Below are 17,889 nucleotides of genomic sequence, written 5' to 3'. Positions count from 1 at the left end.
CATTTTATATTACAACCCTTAAACCATAGTTAAGTTTCCAATACTGTTTAGAAGAACTAGAGTTTAGAATTACAAGATAGTCCACTGACCCATCCATCGCCCGTACATAACCCACACAAACGTCTACGGAGCCTCTAAAGATACAAAAGACAGTTATGATAATGCCGGCAACAAGGCTCCGGCTATACCTCAAAGGTGGTAATTTATAACAAAAGATACATTGCACAACCCCTGGAAGAATAGGGGCTCACCAAGATTGCTGAGAGGAGGATGCTCCGCTACCTACGATCGGCACTGTCTGCTATGGAACCACCTACATCCATTCAAAGATGTAGCGCCCCCGGCAAAAGGGACGTTAGTACCATGGAATAGCACGAGTATGTATAACTAAACACCATCTCATTAGAAAGAACTATCATACAAGAATAAAGAAACCATAAAGATCAATCAAAAGCTTTAATCAATCACCACATCATCAAATAAAAGGATCATATAGCTTCCACATAATTTCCATAGCTTTAGGTTGGGACATTTAATACTGTTCATCATCATTCACAATACCACCGCTTTCTTGCGTGGAGTCCGATCACGACCCGATTGGCTAGGTTGCCTCATTTGAGACGTATCTCAATCACAATCTCATTCTCGTTTTCCGATTTCAACATCAGCACAATACCACCATGTGTGCGGCATGGCATCCGATCACGGCCCGATCGACTAGGCCGTCTTACCAAGACGTTTTTCCTTTCCCATCAATCATCTCATTTCAATCTTTATTTCACATATGTCAATTCATCGGCACTTGGGGCCACAATTAACACATCATACTTGGCACTAGGCCACATTTCATAACTCAAACTCCTTTCCCCCACATTTCACATCATTTCAACTTTCAACATTAACCTTGCGATTTAAGATAATAGGCACATACAAGAGCAATTCAAGTTGTAAGCATAGAGGGGATTTCACATAGTTTGGCATAACAATCTCAATTTAACTTGACTTGAAATCTAGGCATTTTAGCATATGGTTCACATTCTTCACACGTCCTTAAATTACCAAGAATAGCATATAGAACACATAGAGACACACCTTTCACATATATATTTGCAACACCAATTTATCCAAAATAACAAGCAATACATCAATCATATTTCGGACTTACAACATTTGCATGGACACCAAAGGAGCTCAATTTCTAGGAAGAGGGGGTTTTAGCCATACATACCTCAATAGAGCTTTCCTTAAATTCTTACAAAATTCCGGAACTCTTAGAAACTTCGATCTATTTTATGAGAATTTACAAGTTGAACCAAAAATTAGAGAGATAATCAAGATTCTAACTCATTTGGGCACATTATCAAGCACTAAGTGTGCTTTGTGATTTTAAGACCTTTTTGTGAGAGGTTCTATCATCCTACACCCCGTTTGTTACATTTTTAGCTTACCATCTCCCCTTACCATTTTATCATTCATGCATGCAAGATAATCAATCCTTATACCCGTGAACCCACTTGTTAATTACTCATTTTAGTAGGAATTTTGAAATCAAAGATCAAGGCACAAGTTCTTACCTCTTAGGATGAAGGCTTAGTAACTTTACTTGATAATCTTCAAAGATTTGGGGTAGAGACTTGGTGAGGATCACTTCCTCCCTCTAGAACTCTTTCTCTCGCTCTAAATGTAGTAGAAAATAGCACAAAAGGGTCTAATGGGGTGTTTTAAATGAGATGGGGTCGGGTTTTAAAAGTTAGAAAATAGGAGCCCCGACTCAATCTGCGGTCACACATGCGACCGCATAACAGATATGCGGTCCGCAAAAGGGACCGCAAAAATGGCCCTCAAGACTTGAATATTCTACCCGGGTATGCGACCAAAATGCGGTCCGCATACCTGTTCTGCGGTCGCATAATGCACCGCAGAACTGCCCTTCGCAAAAATCACAAGGAGGTTATGCGATGAATATGCGGCCCGCATATCGATTATGCGATCGGATAATTGGCCGCATAGTTGTCCTCAAATTAGCCAACATTCTGCCTCACTCTTTGGCAGTTATGCGGCCTGCATTGCTATTATGTGGTCGCATAATGGGCCGCAAAAATGCGCTCTTCTGAAAAATATTTTTCCTTAACTTTTTAATGCATAGATTAATCAAAAAGGTCCGAACCGCGGCTCGCAAGGTCGCTGCGGAGAATTCTATATATTTCTAACACATATTCCTGACTAGGCACTACGAGATTTCGGGTTTTTGAGTAAAAATTTCACGGGCCTTACAAAGACGCTTCCCTAAAGTAAGCAATATGAGCAAAATTAAGCTTAGGAGATTGTATGTGTCAGTTATAGTAATTGTCACCTTGCGAGTAAGGGATTTCGTTATCCTTAGTACAGAAGGATTACCGCAAGGAGAGTAAGGGTCACCCATGATGTGAAAGGACGCCAAAAATAAAGTGATAAAACATCTATAGGCGGACTATCGTAGCTTCAAATCTTAGTACTCCCCTAAAGGAGGAATATGGAATGACATGACATTACGTCAGAATTAAGTGGTTCTAGTAATTATGGAATGGTAAAAAAAGAATGGGATAAAATGAAAAAGGATGAGATTGCACTTATTCAAAGCCTATTGATATGCTACGATACCAGAGCATTATGCAAACACGGCGTCAGGGATAGGAAGTAAGGGTTCCTGCCCGAGATATTATTGATTAATAAGTAGCCAGTGCGAGAGGTAAATTAAGACAAAGGGAATGACCCAAGAAAGATTACGCGGAATATTGATACAGGAATGGGCCAACAAGCAATTAGTAGTTGATTCAAAAAGAGCCTAGCTATGGCTGGACAAGAAAATACAGACAAATCAACAGATCGTGCAAGATAAACATAGGGAACCCTAATATGGGGAATTCAGCCTCACAGTTATGACATCGTGATCCTTGAAAAACATCCATATAGGAGTTGGGGAAGTTAAAAAGGTACCGTATGAGTGTTACAGAAATAAGAGAAAGTGCCACCGAGAAGACAGTCAAAAATTAGTTCAGGAGTAACCCTACAAGCACAAGGGCATGGAGATAAGTAACTACGGGTAATTATAGGCGAGGAAGAACATCAAAAAATCCGTCAGGCATACGATGTGATAAGCTCGCAGCCTTACAAGAGTCAGAGGACCCCCCCCTAAGTACCACAATGAAAGGCTAGTTGAGGAAATAAGGAAGAAGGCTTAAACCAAAGCACAGTGACCTAAAGAGGAAAGGGTTGTGTAACAATAGTTTAACTACAAAATTGTATGCACTCCAAAAGAAAGTTGCACCTACCATGGCTAATGAACAGAGAGTAAAACCAAAAGTAATATTCAAGACCATATGAGTTGCACAAAAACTTCGGCATGCGTGAGAACTCAGATAAGCTAAGTATGCACGCAAAAGGGGAAAAAGACCAGGAAGAGCAATTGCTTACAATTGAAGAAAGCTGAAATGGAACGAAAGGAATTATTCGATTAATGATCAGTCATAGAAGACTCCGGTATAAGCTAAAAGAAGGAATTGGGTCCAGGTCATAGACAAAGGATTGAATATTAGAAGACTATATCATGGTTTTCCGTAGCATCAATAAAAGGCTAAAGTAATAACTAAATGCCATGAGCCACAGATCGGAAGATAGCTTGAGCCTACATAAAGGCTAATCAGAAGAAAGAGGAAACTAAAGAATTACATCAACTAAGTAACTTAGGAGTCTGCTTATTGGACCCAGAAAGTTACAAACATCATGATTGAGAACATTGTAGAATCAATCTTAATATAAGAGGTACAAGAGAAGGCTCTACGGTAGAGCCAGTTAGAAGAGTACTAGTATGGAGCTGCCACCAGATTGTGTATGCACCAGAGGTGCAAGTATTATAAAAGAGCTTCAAGTTGTGGATGTGATTATACCTATGTGAAAAGGAGGTCATGAAAGAGATAAAGGATATGATGTGAGACTTTAAGATAAGTAAGGTAAAGGTGGACAACGTACTAGATACTCAAATACATAAGGTTGTGAATAGTCCTTACTTCGGATAGAAGGCTAGAAGTGCGGGGATTCAATATCGAGGAATAATAGCGGCATCGTCAGTAGCATATCCCCCAACCTATGGTTGTCGATGCCACCTTTTTCTAAAGGCAAAATCGGGTTTACGACATTTGGGCGGACAACTCTTTTCCTTTTGGGAATTGGGTTTGAGATTTAGAAGAGTCGCCACCTAATGATTGAGTGCATTAGGACACTAAGAAGGAAATAAAAAAGAAGAAGAAGAACCAGAGAATGGGTAAGGGCTTGAAATTATCTCGGGGGGAAGGTGTTAGGCACCCCCCAAGATCCACTAGTGTGGTTCCCGACCATGCTACAATTGTGACTTCACATAATCAAGTAGCAATTAAGGGCTCAAGTAAGAGGGATTCGCATACAACATTGCAAACAAATTAAAACTTGGGGAAAGGTAAAGAGGGCAGAAATTTTATGAAAGATTTAGACAATTTAAAAGAGATAGACGAACGCAAGTAAAAGGGAGGGGGTCCTAGGTTTATGATTAATATGGATCACGTCAGTGCAATACCCAGTAATCACTCCTCAAAGAGGGGCTACATGAGGTATTATCGCATCGTTCATCATGTCCATATCTACCCTTCCCACCCCGTTAAGGTATTAAAGCGCGGGATAGAATCATTACATAATGCATGTTATTACCCGTCCCAATCTTATCAGCCTTGGAGGCATTGAGACTACTAGTCCTAAAGGGAGGGGATTTGGGGCTTTTCAGAGTTTCAAAAGGATAAAAGTATAGGCGTCAAGCAAAAAAAACACATAAACAGTTAGGGGGAAAAAATAGCAAATAAGGCTCACACAGGCCTCCTCACTTAAAAGAGCAACTATAGCATGACTTCAAGTACTGGTTAGGTCATTAATTAAAATTATGCAAAGGGGGTGGCTGATTTATTATATATTTTCAGATAAGAAGTCCGAATTAGGCCTTTTCTGGATGTAGTTTATCAAAATTGACGTAATTAATTACCTAATAGTTTGCCTAAGTGAGACCTATAGGCGTGAGATCTAATAGAGCGTACTGATTTTAGGGAAAAGGTTGCTGGTTATATAAACGAAAGATCTGCAGATTTTTTTGATGACCTTATGACAGATTTTAGACTCGTAGATGAAATAGACGAAGATGGTTCAGTTGATTATGCCTACAGGCATGACTTCTAAGCGTAATTGGTTTTAAACAAATACATAAATGCAAGAGTCCTATAGGCATAGTATCTAGAGTGAAGTTGGTTATTTATTAAACCTATGATTGTTTGCCTAATGGCATGTATATGTAGAAGTGCAGAAACCTAAGATCATGATTTCTATATGCAGAACTTACAGGCATAATTTCTAAAATGCAGAAGTGCAGAACTTATAGACATAATTTCTACGATGCAGATGTGCAGAACCCTAAGATCATGATTTCTATATGCAGAACTTACAGGCATAGTTTCTAAAATGCAAAAGTGCAGGACTTATAGACATAATTTCTACGATGCAGATGTGCAGAACCCTAAGATCATGATTTTTATATGCAGAACTTATAGGCATCATTTCTAAGATGCAGAAATGCAGAATTTATAGGCATGAGTTTTAAAAATGCAGAATGCGGAAATTGTAAATAACCTATAGGCAGGTTTTCTACCCTTGGCATGCATTCACCCCCATCCCTTTCCACTAGCCATCCCCAATTGTTATTACAAATTATTACAGACCCAAATGAATCAGAAAAGAAAAGTAAAATTACATCAAAATCTCCAGCTACATCCCAACATCCTAATTCAGACTTCAAGTCCAACAATATGAGATAAACCAACTTCCAGGATCAGATTTCCAAAAGCCTTTCTCATATTTGGGATGTGTCAAAGTTCCCAAGAGTCTCAAAGGGCTCCGGGCAGTGCTTACACCCCAAACACATTGCAGAATTAAGATCATAGTGCAGTGTGGAAATGCCAGCCCTCAGATGTCCAAGTTCAGAGGGAACTCAAGGTCCCAAAGCAAGGCTCATAAGAGAGGGCCAGAACTTAAGGGTCTAAGAATAAGTGTAAGTGCATAGAGGGGGAATCAGGGAGAGCCATGGTAGGCTAGTGGTCATGCCCAGCAATTAGGATGCTGGCACACCCCTGACCAACCTGTTAGCCAATTTAGGAGTTAGGATCTATTGTGGATCAGGTTATAGCCTGGGCAGCAATTAGGGTACTGCCAGGCCAAGAACCTTAACTCAAACACATAGAAGGGAGTAGGGGTAGGGATTCACAATAGAAAAAGCAAGGAAGGAGCATAATTAACAGAAATCCCTGAAAATAAGCAGTAAAGTAAACAAGGATGCTGAAACTGTAAAGTAAACACATAGGGGTGAGGCAGAAAATTAAATAAAGGAAATACCAGTTTCAAAGGAAAACAAGTAAGAAAACAGTATTCTTCGAAAAACCAAGTTGCAAGCACAGCAGTTTCAAAAGGTCTCAAGCAACGCAGAGTGTTGAATTCAAATTAGTAAGGTAAATGTGTGAGTTGAAAGTAAGAAGTTCGAGGTATTGAACTTGAAGTATAGATGCGAAAATATTTGATTGGGGGTGTGGATGTAAAGTTAGGTCTGTTTAAAGTGCAGAAAACCAATCCCTTTTATAGTGCAAAGAGAACCAGTAAGAAAGGTAAAGAAATCATTGAAATCAGTCTCCCTTTAGTTAAGAAAAACAATCAATGGTACACGGTTTGTGCCAAATATTGTAAAGGAATCAATTTAACAGCCATGAAATCAGAAACTGCAAATTCAATTGAATGAACCAAGTCAAGAAAGGTAAAGGAGGTTCAACCGAAGGAAAATCAGTGACAGTTTATCAGCCTTATCAAGGGGGTTTCAGAATCAATCACTTAGTAGGTAAAAAAAACCTTTTGAAAGAGAAATTTCTCATATATATAAGCACACAGATCAAACAAAAGAGTTGGTAGGTTATTTAGAAAAAGAGTTTAACACTGAAAGTCTCAGAGTCACAAGCAAAAGAGATTCAAGTTCAATTACAGGCTCATAGTGAGTCTGAAAGCCTAGGGTCCCAAAGTGGAACCCTAGTGCCACTCGTCAAAGAAACCCCCAAAACCTAGGGTTTCGAATAGAGTCAGAGGTGAGAAGACAAGGACATTGGGAGAGGCTCAGAAACCCTTTCTGAAAGACAAACATACACAATAGCAATAATACTGATTTAAAGTCATGCTTGAAAAAACTTGGAATTTAAACAAGTTTCAGAAGAAAGAGATGATACGAATTTAAACAAAGTAGGTAAAACATGCTTAGCAGGAACATAAACAAAACTCAGTAAGGTGAACAAAAATCAAAGAGCTCAAACATAAACACACATATAGCAAAGCATGAGGATTAATCAACACGAATTAATCATGCGAGCAAAAATAGAAGAGTCTTGCATAATAGAGAAGAGACAAGAGAGAAAACTCATGCATAATAGAAGAACGCATACGAGCGTGAATCACACAGAAAGAACAGGAAGCAATAGAAAAATATTTGAAGAAACCTTTTTTCAGAAACCCTAAAAATCGATTTTGAAAAGGAAATTTGGGGAAAACCTTTAAAACGTCAAATAACGCTCAGGCATGTCACAAACCTAAAAGAAATAAGCAAGTACAGAACCTCAGGCGGCTTAGAGTTGCAGAAAAAACCCTAGAATGAGAAAGGTCTTGAGGAAAGTCGGATCTTGAGTCGAAAAGACTCATATTGCTTGAATACGCCGGAATAATGGCCGGAAAGGCCATAGATCTACAGATCTGAGACAGATCTAAAGAGAGCCATTGAAGTCGGGCCTCCAAACTTCGAGTAGCTTAGGTTTAATGGTGAGAGAGAGTGAGTACAGGCCATCCATGGTCTGGAATGCCATGGATTCCGGTGGAAATATGGTAGAAACAGGTGGGAGATGATTAGGGTTTCGGAGTGGGCTCGAGAGAGTTTGAGAGATGAAGAGTTCAGAGGTGGCGTATCTGATAGAATGGATTAGGGTTAGGTGGGTTAGGGAATTAAAAAGGAAAGAAAGAATATCGGCCGTTGATCAAAATGATCAACGGCCTGCATTTAAAGGCAAGCCGGGTGGGAATTGGGTCAAGGGTCGGGTTAAAATTGGAAATGGGTTATTTTGATTTAGGGCGGAATTGGGGGTTAAATTGAGGTTAGAATTGAAAGGAAATGAGGCTATAATTGAAATAGAAACGGGTTAGATGTTAAATAGCCAATTTTCCCCTTTTCTTTTTATAAAAATAGTAATAATGATTTTGAAAACAAATTAACAGCACTGAACTAATTAGTAATACATAAATATTAATCCAAAATACTGGAAATAATTTTATAATTGTAAAAATGCTGTTAATCGTAAAATAGGCTATAATTGCAATTATATGCAATTTAGCTTTAGAAATACCAAATAAATTTGTAAAAATATACAAAAATCACCTTAATTATATTTTGGTGTAAATATGAGAATAGAAATAAATTATTCACCAAAATGATAATTTTAGAAATAATTATTGGATTTTGTACTGCTAGATTAGACAATAAATTGATTTGAAACCTTTAAAAATTAGGAAAAAATACCAAAACTCTAGGGCATGCTTATATATGCATGTACATGCTATTTTGAAAGTATTTTATATGTAAAAATACATAGGGAAAAATTGGGTATCAACAATCCTGCGGCTTCCACGACGTCAGGGTCCTTAATAACGTCTTTCTGATCGTTGAGTTTGGACCCCGACTTTGATAATTGCTATGCTTCTGAGTTCTTTCCTTTTAGATGTGAGTGAACGTACAATCTTAGGCGATGCGATAGCATTCTTGGGCCATGCGTTGTTCGCCTCGGATGCTGAATATCCCCCAAGGAGTGAGGAATTTGATTGCTTGGTACAAGCTGGACGGGATGGCCCCATGGCGTGTACCCATGGTCGTCCTATGATGGCATTGTAAGTTGTGTCCTGGTTCATGACATGGAACGTTGTTTCTAGGGTGACGCCCCCAGCCAGAACGAGCAGCGTTATTTCTCCTGAGGTTCGCTCGACTGCATTGTTAAAACCTATTAGTGTTATGCAGCGTGGTACTATCTTGTCCTCGAGTCACATTTGTGCAAGAACTCGAGGGTGAATAATACACACGCCGCTTTTGTCATCTACCATTATTCTTTTTAAATCAGTATCTGAATACGTAAAGTAATGACAAGAGAATCGGAGTGAGAAAAAGTCACACCGTTGGTATCTGATTTATCGAAGATGATACTTTCTCTGAGGTCATCATACCGTTCGTGGGTGATTGACCGCTTCAGTTTGTGTGTGGTGGTAAACTTTACGTGCTTGATTGCTTCTTCATCGCCTCCCCGATGATCATTTGAATGGTGCGGGTAGAGGAGGGTGGCTTTGGTAGGCCTTGGTGTTGTTCTCTTCCGCGGCTGAAATTGGCTCTTCCTCGGTCGCTCATTAGCTTCTTTAGGTGCCCTTGGTGGAGCATGTTCACTACCTCTTACCGTAGGGCTATGCAGTCCTCAGTTTTGTGACCTCCACTAGAATAAATCTAGCCTAAGGGCACACTAACTTTTGACAATGCTTAAAAAGTATTTCCAAAATTATATGTGGGAACACTTTTCAAGGGTGGCCTTTGATGATAGCTTTTGGCAACACATTTTATGGCCACGCTTGCAAAGCGTTCTTTTTAAATTGAAAGACAACGCGACGTAAGTGTTGCCAAACATAAATTAATTGGCAACACTTATTCATTTATATTGCCACGCTTTTAAAGTGAGCTATATTTGTAATTCTGAAAGTAACACTTCACAAGTGTGCGCTAAAGAAATTCAATAAAATTCCACCCTGCCTTTAAAATTTCCCGTGAAATATTTCCCCCCATTTTCAAAGTGCAAACAATTTCCCTCCTAAAATCGAGACATCAGTTCATTAGGTTTTTCGTTTTGCCCACCTACGCCGTAATCTACATAGACACTACCACTTCCTGTGCCGAATTTTCCTCCACCCTAAAATTTGCAGCGACGTCTCATTTTCTTTCTGAAATGTGCTATTATATATGCCAATATTTGCTTCAGTGAAATTCAACGAATCAAAAAAAAATCTCAATAGTATCAAAGTTCAAACACAGAGTTCATTCGGGTTTGTTTCATATTGCTAGTCTTAAGTTTAAACTTACTTGTGTTCAGATCTTAAACATTTCTATACTAGCTTTGCATATTGCAGTATTTCTTTTGGGATTAACCATTGCATATTACCTGTTTGATGGAAAGTTAGTCTGACCTATCCTTACCGCTGAAATCATTTTGGTTTCGAAGCAATTAATGAAGTAAAATTTCTTGGATAAATAGAAAAAATTAGTAGGATGTAAAAATTTAGTATCAAATATGGATGGACAGAAAGCAATAATGAGTATTTGAAAAGGAAGTGAAGCATTAAGAAGGTATTTTCGTGAGATGAAAATTTTTGGACATATTTGGTTTGCCTTTTTTTATATGCTTATATATTTTCATAGCTTGTTGATTTGTACGTACAGTACAATTTTCAGGTCCACCACATCTTACTTCATTCCATAGTTAAACTATTATTATGTCCTTTTCTTGTCAAATTAATTTTTTCAGTGCTTTGTATATTTTTGTTTTGCATTTGAAGCATTATAATGTTACTTCCCAATTGTGGAGTTCAAAATGTTAGTCTAAGTTTTCTACTTAAGTTTGACATAAAATTTTTGTAGCATAAACGTATAAATGCTTATGACTTAATGGCATACATTGAGGCTTGGTAGTTGAAACTAAAATATTTTGTTATTTATAAGGTTTGATAATTAATAAATATGCAAGAAGATATGGTATTTTTTTTCATGAAGCTTTATGGGTTACTGATAAAAATAAGCAGAATACATAGACGGACACTTAAACTATCAAAGAAAGTTCACTTCAACACCTCAACTAAGCCATCTTCCACCGAAACACTTTTACTATAATTTTACTGCACCAGCTTAACACGTCCGACTGACATGGCAAATAACGTGAGTATCACTACATTTGAGCGCGTGAACAATAGAAATATGCTGACAAAAAGCCTATTAACTGTACAATAAACGATAAAATCCCTCCTTTCTCCAATAATATAATTAGACCCTCCTCCCTCTTACCAGCCCTAATTCTTCACCATTCCCTCAAAATCCAGCCTTATTTCTTCACCCTTTTCTTGATTTTGTTTAAAATTTCTATTCTTCTCTCCAAATTGTGCTCGATGGCTTAATAAGCTCTCAATTATGTGTCTCAAACCAAGAGTCGATTCATGTAGGTGTGGTCATGAATGTCAATTGAAAACTTCATGATCTCCATCTAATCCTGGAAGGAGGTTCTATGGATGCAAAATTGAAAAGGTAAGTGACAATTAACTACAATTAATTAATTTTTAGTCCTGTTGTTTTTTTCGAGTTTAGTTTAAATGATTTTTTTTAAGGACAAAGGTGGATGTAATTATTTTAAGTGGGTTGACGACGAGTTTCCTAGCCAAGCGAATAGAGTTATTTGGGGTTTACTGAATAGGGTCAAAGCTTTTGAAGAAGAATGGGATCGAGCAAGAACAACGAAGAAGAAATTGGCTTCTATTACAGTAACGATGTTGATTATTTGGGTTTGCTACTGTGTCGTTAATCATTGAAGTTGTTGTGGTTTTGTTGGTGGTTGGAGTATTTTGTGGGCAGTTTGTAATAGTGCTAGATATATTTTGGGTGTATCTAGTTTGTTTGGATGTAATTGTGGCCTATGGCCTTACTTCAATGAAATGAAACAAGTTCTGCAGTTTGATGTGTATTGGAAAAAAAATCTGCAGTTTGTTATGCCTAGGTGAAAAATTTTCTGCGGTTTGTTATGTATTGGTTAAATTTTTATGCAGTTTGATGTTACCAACTGAATGCATACAAAATTGAATGTATTGGTTTAAATAGAATGCTACCAACTGAGGCATTTGAATTACATTCCAGCTAAAGTATTTAAACAGAGGCATTTAAATTGCATTTAAACAGAATGCTACCAACTGAGGCATTTAAATTGCATTCCAACTAAAGTGTTTACAACACTTCCAAACAACTAGCAAAATACATGAACTGGCCCAAAAAAGACACAATAATCAATCCAAGTTTGAATACTTAGCAAAATACATGAACTGAAACCCAAAATAGCATAGTCCTAACACAACTATAACACAACTATGGTGCTGGAGGGGCTGTATTGCAACTGAAGAGGTAGTTGCTGAAGATCCAATTTGGCTTCTCTTGTTTGCACTTAGTTGTTGTAGCGGGAAGTAGTTATAGTATTTCTGCCTTTAAACTTAAGCCCAGGAGGTTTAAATCCAAGATCAATAGTGACTGCATTGGTATCCTTTACAACCTTAGTCCCATATGATACAACTCTTTCACCCGAACTACCTGGATGAAATTAACATAAAAAGCACATAGATTAGTTTTAACAAATGATAGTAATAACAAATTGAAGTTGTGACTAGACAGTCTTCCCTCTCTTCTGTGTTTGTTTCCCCAGATGCACCATTCACTTCACTTAAACCTATTTCTGGACCACCAATAAGTCTAGTAGGTGCCACATCATCCACTACCTCAGAGTCTAGAACAATATGTTGAATATACAAATGTAACTCGTCTTCATTTTCAAGGTTAGACACAATATTCAATAATTGTGCATCACTATCCACATAGACAAAATTCTTAGTTTTCGGATCTTGGTAATAGAAGCCACCCACTGTAGCATATCCCATTTTTTTAGAGTAATATAATAGTTATGGAATAGAAAAGTGGCCTTTATCAATATCAGCTATTAACACCTCTTGTTCCCCCACATATTTCGAGTCATGGTCAAGGGTAAAGTTACCATCATGGTGTAAATTAACAGCAATAAAGTCTAACATCACTATTTTAATATTCCCAAATTTCTTTAAAAAATACCTAATTGTGGTCCCAAATCAGTCCCAACTCCCACAGAAGCCCAGTAGCCCACCACTAAAATGACTACAATACAAACACTAAAAAGACTTACCCTTTCAGCACTTCAACAAGTCAGCACCGGCAATATACTGATGATCGTTCTTCAAGCACATATTTGGACAAAATCAAACAAATCCAACAGATATTTACCTATGGCACTAATTACCACTCAATATCGAACGAAAACGAAGCAAAATCAATAAACATGCATCGCTTTGGGCGGATTTTACTAGAATCAAATTTGGGACTTAGGGCTTTTTTTTGTCGTTTGTTGTTTTAGAAATCTGTAAAGAGGGTTATAATTAGGAATAGGGTAATTAAGTTTGGTTTTAGCCGGTAAAATAATCTATGTGTTATTGTAAAAAACGTGTCAATTTTTAATTGGTTAGATTATCCATGCTGGAAGCGCATAATCAAACGCGTGAAAAAATTTAATAAGCTCAGGTCGGACGTGTTAAACTGGTGCAGTAAAAGTATAGTAAAAGTGTTTCGGTGGAAGATGGCTTAGTTGAGGTGTTCAAGTGAACTTTCTTTGATAGTTTAAGTGTCTGTCTATGTATTCTGCCATAAAAATATGAGATAGTGATGAAGATATACTTCAATTACAATGAGGTTTGGTTTTCTCTATTGTAACATGAGTTCATTCACTTAGTTATATGTCGTTATCTAGCCCATAAGGGGGAGGGATGACCTTCACTTGTATTTTCGAAGGAGAATAACCTCTTACATTTATACAATCTGGGCACAAATTCTTGTTCTGACATTCTATTGTATAGTAGTTAATTCTTGTTCTCTCTCTCTATTATTATAACTGTATAGCTCCTGAAGTTAAGAATGAGGCTCTAGTTTGATATTGAATAAACATGGCAATATGTGAGTTAGGTAGATCAATTTGGCATATCAATTGATGCATACTATTTCTTTTTTATGCTAGCGCAGTATTTAGTTCTGATGTTATTAAGACTTTAACTTTGTGATTGGAATATCAAATTCTAAAGATATTGTCCTACTTGTGACTATATTGTGTTTGCATCAGTTCAGTTCTTGCTTGCTTTAGTATAGGTTATAATACATGTGGACACTGGAGTGAACAGAAGATTCTTCATGTTCTCAAATAAGATGTACGTAGAGCAAAAGTGAGGAAGGCAAAGAAAAAGGATAAAGGTACTCAGAGGCATGTTAAGGCATTATTCACTAGCATGTTTGGTAGGTAAAGCTGGGTAAACTGACTTTTTAGCTATTAACTTCCTTCTCTCCTTAAAATTGTTGTACGAGGATTAGTTGATAGCAAATATATATCGACAAGGTAATCAAACTTTGGGCGTGTCATCTTTGGAAAGGAAATGTTCTGCAGTATATCAATTAGTTGAGCATAATACACAATTTGTCATCTTTCTCCTTCATTCTTTATCTCTTGACATATGAAACTTGCAGATTTCTATTGTTGATTTGGTCTTTATCATGTATTATCTCAGCTTAAGATCTTCCTTTATGAGTTCAACCGAAGAGCTAAATTTGGATTTGTCTTCTTTGACTTACTATCTTATTTTCTGTTTGCTAGAATGGGAAGTACATAAATACAAATCTGGTTGTTTGAGAATTAAGTTTCAGATATCTTGAAATGAATTTTTTCTGGTAACCCCAACAATTATGAATTGAAAGAGGATGCCAAGTGAATAAAGGTATTCACTTCCCGACAAGTATATCATTTTCACTCACTTTTAATTACACAAAATATTTTAAATGCCTTCCCTTCCCTTTGTTTAGCTCAGCTTTTATGTGAATAGAGATCTATATGATTATCTTTGCTATGATAGTTTAACTAAAATGTAGAGACTAATATTGTCTGAGGGTAAAATTGAGCTAGCAAATTATCTGAAGGAAGTTTTTAAGTATTGTCTCTATACAAATTGGAGTGTTGATGGAATAGAAGTCGTAACTACGCTTTTAATTTCTTGCCAGATTCTAAGATATCAATGGTAGCTAAGTGATTATAGTCACCTGTAAGAGGTACTCACTAGTAGATTACATTTCTATCTCAAAAACTATTAATCAGATAGCATATGGGAAATACCAAGTTCTATCTAGCAACATCCTTGATTTGGGTAAGGTGTTTGTATTTGGTTATTCCTAGATTAATTGAAAGTGAGTTGATTGAGTATATGCTATATGCTAAAGTTAATGTTCCTTTTGAAAAAGAAATTCACTAATCTATTTTGTCCATCGGTATACAACAATTAAACGAAAGAAAGCAACAAAATCATACTACTCTAGAGAGAATATAGCTAGATGTCTGGATGCTAAGAAAACAATTAGGAAGTCCAATAAAGCATGATTTTTGTCCATAGATTCTGTTACTCAAATCATTCGATTACATTTTCATCTCAGCACTGTAACATATATAGATTTTCCTCTACTTTTATCATTTGTTTTAGTCGTGTATATGTATATTTCTTACTTCTATGTGATAGTATTATTCCGAGTCCCCAAGGGGCAAACTCTACCACATTGCTCTAAGTTTGCACTTGCATACTATGTATTTCTATCTAATTACTAATTTTATTTTGTAGGAATGTTTTGGTGGGCAATTAAAAATTGTGCCAGAAGACTATTTGATCTATTAGAATTTAACGATAAAGATTATTTGATCTATTGGAATTTAACGATGAAGACTTTGTATAATTACGATTTTTGTAATTCTTGATACAGTAATACATTTGATTTTGTAAAGTTACAAGAATGAATCTTGAAATAATTTGCTTCGTTGTTTACGCAAGATTTAATCTTTTTTTGAAGTTCATTGCAAGTATATGAATTGGAATTATTCTTTTGTTATCTTTTACATAATTGAGTGCTTGTGATCTTCGTACGTGATTATGGAATATATACAAAAATGTATTTTATTGAATGCAAACATATGGCTTATATAAATATACAAAACAAATTAGTTCATAGCTTAGACACTTGAAGTGTGGCCATAGAAATTAAAAAATTTGTGGCTTAAATAGTAGCAAAAGCAACACTTTTAAGCGTGAACTAAAGAGTAACAAAGGCAACGTTTTTCATGTGTTGTTGTAGTATCCAAAAGTGTTACCATAGAGGGTACTACAAGCGTGGCCTTATTAATTTTTAGGCCACATTTTTCAAATGTGGCTTCTAAAGCAACACTTATAAAGCGTTTTCTTAGGGCAAATGTTACACTCATTTAGGCCACCCCTCAAAAAGCGTTGCCTTAGGTCCGAAAGTGTTGCCTTTGGTCAAATGCCACACTTTCGGATAGTTTAAGCAACACTTTTCAGGTATGGTTAAAGGCCTAAAATATTGTAGTGCTCGCTGCTGATAAAATTCATAGAGGATGTTCGACTTTCGGGTACTTGGGTCAAATTTCATCTTCTGTGGCCACTGCACCTTCGGGCCGAGCTTCTCTAGTGCGTACACTATTTCTAAAGGGAAAACACAAAAATTGTGAGCAGATAAGAGCGGAGGCATACCTCTTTCGCTCCGCTGAGTCCTTGTATGCGGCCTGGACGGTCCTTCCGCACTGCGAGGAGATGGTGGGACGGCTGTTCTGACAATAGGTTGGTGCCTGTTTCGGTTGAGGAGTGGACCCGGATGATCTCTTCGAGCGTCACTACGACGGTCTTTCCTCGGCTCTGTTTGGACCGATGTTAACCGTTGCATCGGACCATTAAGGTCGTCCTCGTATGCTCTCACCTCAGTGCAGTAGGCGTTGTGAATTTCTTCCCAAGTGGTGGGAGGGTATTTCATGAGTCTGCTTAATAGTTTTCTTGTCGCTCTTGACCCATTCCTGTTCAACCCATTCTGGAAAGCTGCCACCGCCATCCCTTCTGATACATTTGGTAAGCTTATTCTTACTCTGTTAAACCGGGATAATAAGTCCCTGAGTCCCTCGCCAGGCGATTTCCTAATGGCGAATATATCATTTACCCTGGCTTCCGCTTTCTTAGCCCCGGCGTGGGCGGTGACGAACTTGTCGGCCATTTCCTTGAACGTGTTTATATATCGTGCTGGTAGTTGTGAGTACCAAGTTAAGCCTCCCCCGGTAAAGGTCTCGCAGAACTTTTTTAGTAACATTGACGGTACTTGCTCCTTTAAGAGGTCGTTACCCTTTACTACTGTGACGTAGTGAATGATGTGATCTTCGGGATCCGTCGTGCCATCATATGTCTTCAAATATGGTGGCATCTTGAAGGTTTTGGGTATGGCATGTGGGGCTGCCTCCTCGCTGTATGGTTGTTCGACGAATCGGTCGACGTCTAGTTTTTTGGTAGCAATTTTGGGGCGCCCGATATTTTATCGACCCTTTCTTGATATTCCCTCATCTGGTCGCGGAGCTCCTTGTTCTCGTTTTCCATTTCTTCCATTTTCTTTAGAATGGCTACAAGTGCATCGTTACCTGCGTCAACAGCGATGAGAGTGTTACCTGTTGGGGGAGCGGGTTGCTCGTCAGCGATCGCTATGGTATCCGTCTGTATGACGTCTCTATTCACCCGCTGAGCGGGTTTGTCGAGCATGTTATTTAGAGTGCTTGTCAGCCACTCTTCCAGTAATTTTTTTACTGCTGGTGGTGCTTTCTCAACTGTGGACGTGGAGGCTCCCCTTCGCGCGAAGCGGTTACACTTCCAAGAGGGGGAGGTGAATCACTCCGCCTGGGTGTAGCACTTGGTGTCACATTCTCCTCGTCTCCTCTGTCATCCTCGTTGATGGTGTTTAAGATGTTGGTAGTGACACCCATTATTGCTTTCTGTCTTTCATCTCCTTTCCCTGCCATTGTTAGTTTGTGCAGACGAGAAAAAGAT

General features: G+C 37.8%; 1 long non-coding RNA gene across 1 annotated transcript; it reads left to right on the top strand.

Annotated features, from left to right (window-relative positions):
* On the top strand, nt 9,991-11,873 carry LOC109232756. Its single transcript, XR_002068981.1, has 2 exons — nt 9,991-10,203; nt 11,371-11,873. It is a non-coding gene; the product is annotated as an uncharacterized LOC109232756 (long non-coding RNA).

Source organism: Nicotiana attenuata, chromosome 9, assembly GCF_001879085.1.
Source record: "Nicotiana attenuata strain UT chromosome 9, NIATTr2, whole genome shotgun sequence".
Lineage (NCBI taxonomy): Eukaryota > Viridiplantae > Streptophyta > Magnoliopsida > Solanales > Solanaceae > Nicotiana > Nicotiana attenuata.
The sequence above is the reverse complement of the archived record's forward strand: the minus strand, read 5'-3'. Positions and strand labels throughout refer to the sequence as shown.